Raw genomic sequence first — 7,980 nt, forward strand, 5'->3', positions numbered from 1 at the left:
ATCCTACAGGAATGATACCAGACTACCACCAACTGCACAGAGGAGTATGGTCCTCAGTGATGAGGGGCTGGGGAACTCTTCCTCTCTAAATTCTGAGCCATAGATTTATTTTTGGGCTCAGCGACAGTGCGTTCAGGGCTCATGTCCGGTATTTTGGGGGCTCTTGGGCAAGCCATTGGACCCCATTAATCTGGAAGACATGGAGCTTGTATCCTCTCACATTACCTCTGGCTTCCTAAGCTGCTCTGAGAAAGATCAGCACAGTGGTGCTCTTAGAGCAATATATTCTTCAGGACAGAACCGGTCCTACCATTAGGCAGAGTGAGGAGGCAGTGGATACTGGCAGGCAAAGTGCTGGAGGGAAGAGATGCCTTGCATCCCATAAGCTAGTCAGTTTCCCCTTGGATGCAGTGGAAGATGCTGTCCTGTCACCTCCAGAGAAACGAGATTCAACAACTAATCTGGTCAGCTTCTGTATGTGCAATGTCAGTCAGTCAAGTTTATTGCTTATAGCCAAAGGCTGCTGCAATGTATACAATGTCATTCAATAAAATATATACTAGTTTGATACACAAACTTAAAACATTTACATTGACAAAACATGACCTAATCTGCACAAAGCTATAGAAACTCCTTAATATACAAATTGAAACATTAGACAATAAAATTCATAAGCTAAAATCATCGTAAAGGTAAAGGGACCCCTGACCATTAGGTTCAGTCAGTGGCGTAGCGTGGGTTGTCAGCACCCGGGGCAAGGCAAGTAATTTGCGCCCCCTAACCCTGGATTTGCGCCCCCTAACCCTATCCCTAACCCTAACCCCCAGATGTTGCGCCCGGTGCGGCCGGCCCCCCCTGCACCCCCACACTACGCCACTGGGTTCAGTCGTGGCCAACTCTGGGGTTGCGGCGCTCATCTCGCTTTATTGGCCAAGGGAGCCGGCGTACAGCTTCTGGGTCATGTGGCTAGCATGACTAAGCTGCTTCCGGCAAATCAGAGCAGTGCACGGAAATGCCGTTTACCTTCCCGCCGGAGCGGTACCTATTTATCTACTTGCACTTTGACGTGCTTTTGAACTGCTAGGTGGGCAGGAGCAGGGACCGAGCAACGGGAGCTCACCCCGTCATGGGGATTTGAACCGCCAACCTTCTGATCAGCAAGTCCTAGGCTCTGTGGTTTAACCCACAGCACCACCCCTGTCCCACAGCTTGGTGTAAAAGGTAAAGGTACCCCTGCCCGTACGGGCCAGTCTTGACAGACTCTGGGGTTGTGCGCCCATCTCACTTAAGAGGCCAGGGGCCAGCGCTGTCCGGAGACACTTCCGGGTCACGTGGCCAGCGTGACATCGCTGCTCTGGCGAGCCAGAGCCGCACACGGAAACGCCGTTTACCTTCCCGCTGGTAAGCGGTCCCTATTTATCTACTTGCACCCGGAGGTGCTTTCGAACTGCTAGGTTGGCAGGCGCTGGGACGCAGGTGGCGCTGTGGGTTAAAGCCTCAGCGCCTAGGGCTTGCCGATCGAAAGGTCGGCGGTTCGAATCCCTGCGGCGGGGTGTGCTCCCGCTGCTCGGTCCCAGCGCCTGCCAACAGCTTGGTGTAGATGGGGTCAAATAAATTCATCTCCTTTACGGTTGATAGCTATCTCGGCAATATAATTTTCTCTAACTTTCCTGGCAGCAGTTGCAAAAAATGCTACACGCCAGGTCACATACTTACCGTATTTTTCGCCCTATAGGACGCACTGGCCCATAGGACACACCTAGTTTTTTGGGGGGGGAAATCAAGGAAAAAAATTTTATTTCCCCCCCAGGTTTGCGCTCCGTCTCCCTCTTCTGCCTTCAGGGACAGCCTCTCTAGCCTCCGTGGGGCAGCGGCTTGCCCCGCTGTCCCCCGAGTTTGTGGGGCTGGCAGGGGGGAGAAGCAAGCTTGCTTCTCTCCCCCCCCCCCGCCAGCCCAGGTCCGGGAATAGCGGGGTGGCGGCGCTCCGCCTCCCCGCTATCCCGCGAGCTTGTGGGGCTGGCGGGGGGGGGAAGCAAGCTCGCTTCTCCGCCTCCCCGCTATCCCGCGAGCTTGTGGGGCTGGCGGGGGGGGGGGGGAAGCAAGCTCGCTTCTCCCCCCCCCCCGCCAGCCTCCAGACCAGTTCGAGGAATAGCGGGGTGGCGGCGCTGCGCCTCCCCGCTGTCCCCCGAGCTTTTGGGCTACAGGCTGCTGCCCGCAAGCCTTGCGAGCCCGCGGGACCTCCTGCTGGGCTTGCAAGACTTGCGGATAGCTTCCTGAAGCCTGGAGAGCGAGAGGGGTCGGTGCGCACTGACCCCTCTCGCTCTCCAGGCTTCAGTGAAAGCCTGCATTCGCCCCATAGGACGCACACACATTTCCCCTTCATTTTTGGAGGGGAAAAAGTGCGTCCTATAGGGCGAAAAATACGGTATCTGTTTCTGCAAGGAGATAAAGAATCATGTCAGGAGGGTTCTGGCCAGAGGACCTTGTCGTTATAGGTGTCAAAAACTGTTTTCTTGCTTCATTATATAAGGGGCAGCGTAAAATGTAATGCGTAAGGTCCTCTAATTCAGGGCATCACCTAATACAAACACGTTCATTTACTGGTACGCCTCTATGTCTCCCATCTCTATAAGCAGAGTTTATTGTATTTAATCGTAACTCTGTAAAAGCTTTCCGGAGTTGTACAAAAGTCAATGCACTGAAGTAAACCATATGTTCATGGGCCTCTCTAAGTTTAAAATATAATGGGGCGCACGTGGATCTGTACATGGAGATTAAGTCATTTTTAGTAGCCACTGCCCTTATGGTCCATTGAAGCCCTGGTCAGTTTTTTGAACTTTGATACTCTCTGGAGCTGGTCTCATATGCCATGTGGTTTCTAGTGCAAGGGCTTCAAATCATATCGATCTGCATTTTTGTCACGGCTGGCTGGCCTCAACGAGGAGAAAGAGGGAACGTGACTTGTTTGCCAAAATGGTTGCAAAAATCCTCATGGCAACATGGAAAGGGGAGGTGTTCACTCTTCCACAAGTAGCATAGGAAGTTTGGAATGGGAAATTCCCAGCAGGGGCCAGGAGGCAGAATTTAAAAGTCTGTGTGAAAGCAAGGAGCAAGTCTTTTTGTTTCTCACTACACTGTCTGCCAGATGCAATAAAGTCAGTGCCTGGATTTAATAAACTCCCCCTTGTTATTAAGAAAACAAGGTCTCTTTTCCTGGAAAACTAACAAATCCAAGGATAGGGTGTAACTTTTCATAATCATGATTTGTTTCGAGTGCTTTGTGAGAGTGCCAAAAGACCCTTTGAAATACCAAATGTTTTCCAATTAGGCAGACGTAAGGAGACTGGAAGCAATGCAGCTGACACTGGATTTAGGTGGCTTCAATTCTTCTTAAAAGAACAATGTTGGGTTGTTGTTTTCTTTTAATGAAATGAAACACCAGCTTTGCAAACTGTTACACAAAATAAGCCCCAGAGTAGGACCAAATCAAATTGAGGCCCCTGCTGTGGTGCAATTATGCAGGAATGGCTAGTTACCGGTAGTTCAAGGCAGCATTCAAACTTTAATCCCAGACTTTACCTCTTTGACTTCTCCTGCTTCATTGACTCTGTATTGTTTATGGCAGGGATGGAGAACCTCCTTATGAAACAGCTGAGGGCAACGAGGTTTTCATCCCTGATCTACAACTACATACTAGGTCTACTTTTCTTCTTCTAAAACCCAGTCCTGTTCCAAGGCTATGTATACACACTTTAATAAAGCAAGCAAAAATAAACCTTCGTCCTCCTTTCTCATTGAGGTTTATATCTCCACTTTTTGATCAAGTGGCCCCTTGCCTCTGTTTTCCTCACCCCCCTTGCCTTCATCACCCCATTCCTTTGGACTTGACCACCTATTCTTCCTCCTGGGCTCCTCTGCCTGAATCCAACTCTATCCTTTTGCACTTTGGCAGCACTTAAAGCCAATACTAGACTCCTAAAAAACCCCAGAAGACTGCATGAGCCTACAGGTCTCAGCAACGATCACCTTGTGCAAGATTAATTTACCATAGATAGGCAAGGTCTCTGAGCACATTGTGGCATCCCGACAATGGTTAGCCAGGTGTTCTTGAATGAAACCTATTATTCCGATCTCTTCCAATCTGGCTTCTGGCTGGGTTTGGGGGGGGGGCCAAAACCAGGATACCCTATGCTGAGATGGATAGCGTGAATGTGATACAGATGATTCTTCTGCACTTCTCAGATGTGACTCATCTTTCTGAATGGAATTATTTACTAATTATTTACCTTTCCATGGAGGTGCAGGTTACAGCAACAGCCAAGACGACATTTTTCCACCTTTGCTGTATCAAGCAGTTGGTCCCTTACCTTTCCCACCCTGATCAGGCCACAGTGATCCATGCGACAGTCACCTCCAGGCTTGACTTCTGTAATTCGCTCTACGCGGGGCTGCCCTTGAAGCTGTCCCAGAAACTCCAGCGGGTGCAGAATGCTGCAGCGAGGCTCCTCATGGGTTCTCTGCCATGGGAGCATATTCACCCAGTGCTTTTCCAGCTGTACTGGCTCCCGGTGGAGTATAGGGTCAGGTTTAAGGTGCTGGTTTTGACCTTTAAAGCCCTTCACGGCCTACGACCCTCGTACCTACGGGACCACCTCTCCCGGTATGCCCCACGGAAGACCTTAAGGTCCATAAATAGCAACACCCTAGAGGTCCCGGGCCCTAAAGAAGTTAGATTAGCCTCAACCAGAGCCAGGGCTTTTTTGACACTGGCTCCGGCCTGGTGGAACGCTCTGTCTCATGAGACTAGGGCCCTGCGGGATCTGATTTATTTCCGCAGGGCCTGTAAGACAGAGTTGTTTCGCTGGGCCTTTGGCTTAGAATCAATTTGATTCCCTTCCCCTCTTTCTTTTTCCCTTTCTCCTCCTGTGATGAGGCTGCATTTTAATGTTGAATTTTAATCTTGTTTTTTAAGTTGTATTTCAATCAAGTTGCTTTTATTATTGGTTGTTAGCTGCCCTGAGCCCGGTCTTGGCTTGGGAGGGTGGGGTAAAAATAAAATTTATCATTATTATTACTATTATTACTATTATTAATTGTAAAGCTTCTAAGGTAGCTTTCAAATAACAATGCACATTTGAATACACAGCAATATCAACATACCGTGGTGCCCCGCAAGACGAACGCCTCGCAAGACGGAAAACCCGCTAGACGAAAGGGTTTTCCGTTTTGGAGGCGCTTCGCCAAACGAATTTCCCTATGGGCTTGCTTCGCAAGACGAAAATGTCTTGCGAGTTCCTGCGGGTTTTTCCCCCTTCCCCCCCCCTTTTCCTAAGCCCTAAGCCGCTTATCAGCTGATCCGCTAAAAGCTGCTAAACCGCTAATAGGAATGGATTAATTTCGTCTTGCGAGGCACCACTGTATAAGGACAGTTGGCCAGAGGGAGAAAGAGGGACCCCAGTTGAAGCAGCCTGTGGTGATTTCTGTGCCTGCCCTTCCTTATCTCTTTCCCTTCCCACTGGGAGTGGGAGGCACTGTACTGCAGTGGCCTGAGTTAATCCTGCTGGATCAACTTCCCGGAGGTAGTGCTAGGGAACTGCTGTTCCACTTCATGGCCTTTGAACTATAGGTTGTCACAAGTTCCCCTTTTTTCAACATCTGCATCAGGGATGGGGAGCCTGTAGCCTCTGAGATGCTGCTGCACTCCAGGCTCCCATCATCCCTGACCACAGGCCATGTAGGCTGGGGGTGACAGGAATTGGGAGCCCTTTTGGAGGGCTACAGTTTCCCCATCTCCAATCTAAATGAAAACTGCTGTGTGAGGTTATCTGGAAGCTGCAAATGGTCAAACAAAGGCAGTTATGCACAGCACCAATTGGGCAGCACATGTGTTGTCATGAACCTGTACCCCCCCCCCATAACATTTTAAAATGAGTTTTTCTTTTTAAGGTGAGCATAGTTAAATCAAGAACACAGAATTAAAATGGTGAACAACCTTCCCTAAAGCATAGGTGGGGAGCAAGAGTAATTGGTGTTTAAATCAGCAATACATATGTCAAGTACAGGGCAAAAGGAGAAAAATCCACTACAACTTCTGCTTTAATGTTTTGTGTGCATGCAGCTGAGCTCTCTCTGTGCATGTTAACAACTCTGCAGAGTTAAGACGGTGGGATCTAAAGACTCATGAATGGCATTACTGTGGCTTCCACTTCCCACCAGCGCCTCTTTCATCCTTTGAAAAGTCATTCTGGGAATTTGAAAGATGCTCAGTAATAATCTCCAGTGCAGCAGTCGGAGAAAAAATTTGGAAGGGACTAATATGCTTACAGAAGCAGTGAGCACTTGGACTCTTTGGATCCTGGCCAAGAAGACCTGTGGCACACATTAAGGAGAAAAATATATGTGGCATTTCATGCAGCCATAAAATATATAACCCATTAAAACCCAATCTTTCACCCAAGGGGTACAATGCACATGGAAACATGCTAATACTATTCTAATAAGGATAGCTTTGAGAGATGCTCTGCTCTTGCGCTCTCGCTCTCTTTACATGTGGGTTGCTGTTGAACTGCCAAGCAACACCTACTTCCACACTACATTAGCAACATAATCTTGCAGAACGTTCCCTGTAAAACTACTGATAAAACTAAACAGTCACAATCACAGCCCTTGCAGAAGACTTTTAAAAAATGCAAGATAAGCAACCATGAAGTTCCCATCCAACACTATTAAAAAGCAACTGTTTGGTCTGATTGTTGAGCATGACTTAGAAGCCCTAGAATATCTCCCTCTATTCATTTAATTTTAGTTCTTTTCAGTTATTTGTATTTACAACACATTAAAGCAACTGAGGATCCTTACTGGCAGATAACAGAGTGCAAGACGAAAGCATAGAAAAGGCAATCATCTAGGCGTAATCTGGAAACATTTCAAATACTTTATTCAAAACCTCAGTTTCCCTAGTCAGATTGAATGCACAACACCTTCAGACTGGGAGTAATCACCACCCTTCAAACTGATGTCAGGGGAAAGAAAACTCTTTGACTTCAACATCCAGAGAACCCTGGCAGAACTTAATAGCTATTTCAGCTGCAGGTGGGGAATCCTTGGAAAATGCTGAGCTCTGGTTGGCTTTCCTCTTAAGCCTGGGGGCTGTAAATCATTGTTTTGCCTACAGCAAAAAACTGGATTATTTACTGGTGAAATGGGGATTCTAATCCATCCAAGTTATGTTGAGTACAGGAGGAGGTGGCAGCAGCTACTGCAATGTAATCACTAAGTGTTTCACAGGTGTATTATCTCATGTATGAAGTGTCAGTAGGGATGAGAAAAATGCACTGCTGGACATGGGGCTAGGTCATGGTGCACAGGACTCTTCAAACCCCAGAGAAATCCCTCTCCCGCCCCCCATATAGTTACTTCCTATGTTCAGGCTGGTCCTCCTGGCTCAAATGAAGCCCATGGGACACACACTCCAAGACTGGGAAGGAGAACCTGAGTGCACTCTGCACAGACTCAGGGGCACCATCTTTCCTTCACATGTCGCAGAGCAGACCCTTTCAGAAAGAGGTTGGTGGGGCTTGAACTCAAAACATGTTTTAACCTCTAACAATAACAACAATAGCACAAACAGCAGAGGGGGTGCCCTATGCAGCAGCACCCCAACTTTTTGACCATAGGGGAGGGCAGCATGGGCTTGGCAAGGGGGGTACAGCTGCCCCTATAAATCAAGTCATTTTTTAAATAATAATTTTATTGCATTTTCAATTTTATCATGATCACCGTTTCATTACATAATTCAATAAACCCAAGCATTGCTCTAACTGAGCATCGACCTCCCCCCCTTTCTGACTTCCATACATAATTACTTTATTCTTAGCATTTCTGTAACCACTTTTTTTTAACCTTCTCTCTCGTTTTTGCATTTCCCCTCATTAAATGTAAATCAGCCCCTGTAAATCGAGTCAATAAATAAAAACAACT

The sequence above is a fragment of the Podarcis cretensis genome (assembly GCF_951804945.1).
Source record: "Podarcis cretensis genome assembly, chromosome: 2".
Classification (NCBI taxonomy): Eukaryota; Metazoa; Chordata; class Lepidosauria; order Squamata; family Lacertidae; genus Podarcis; species Podarcis cretensis.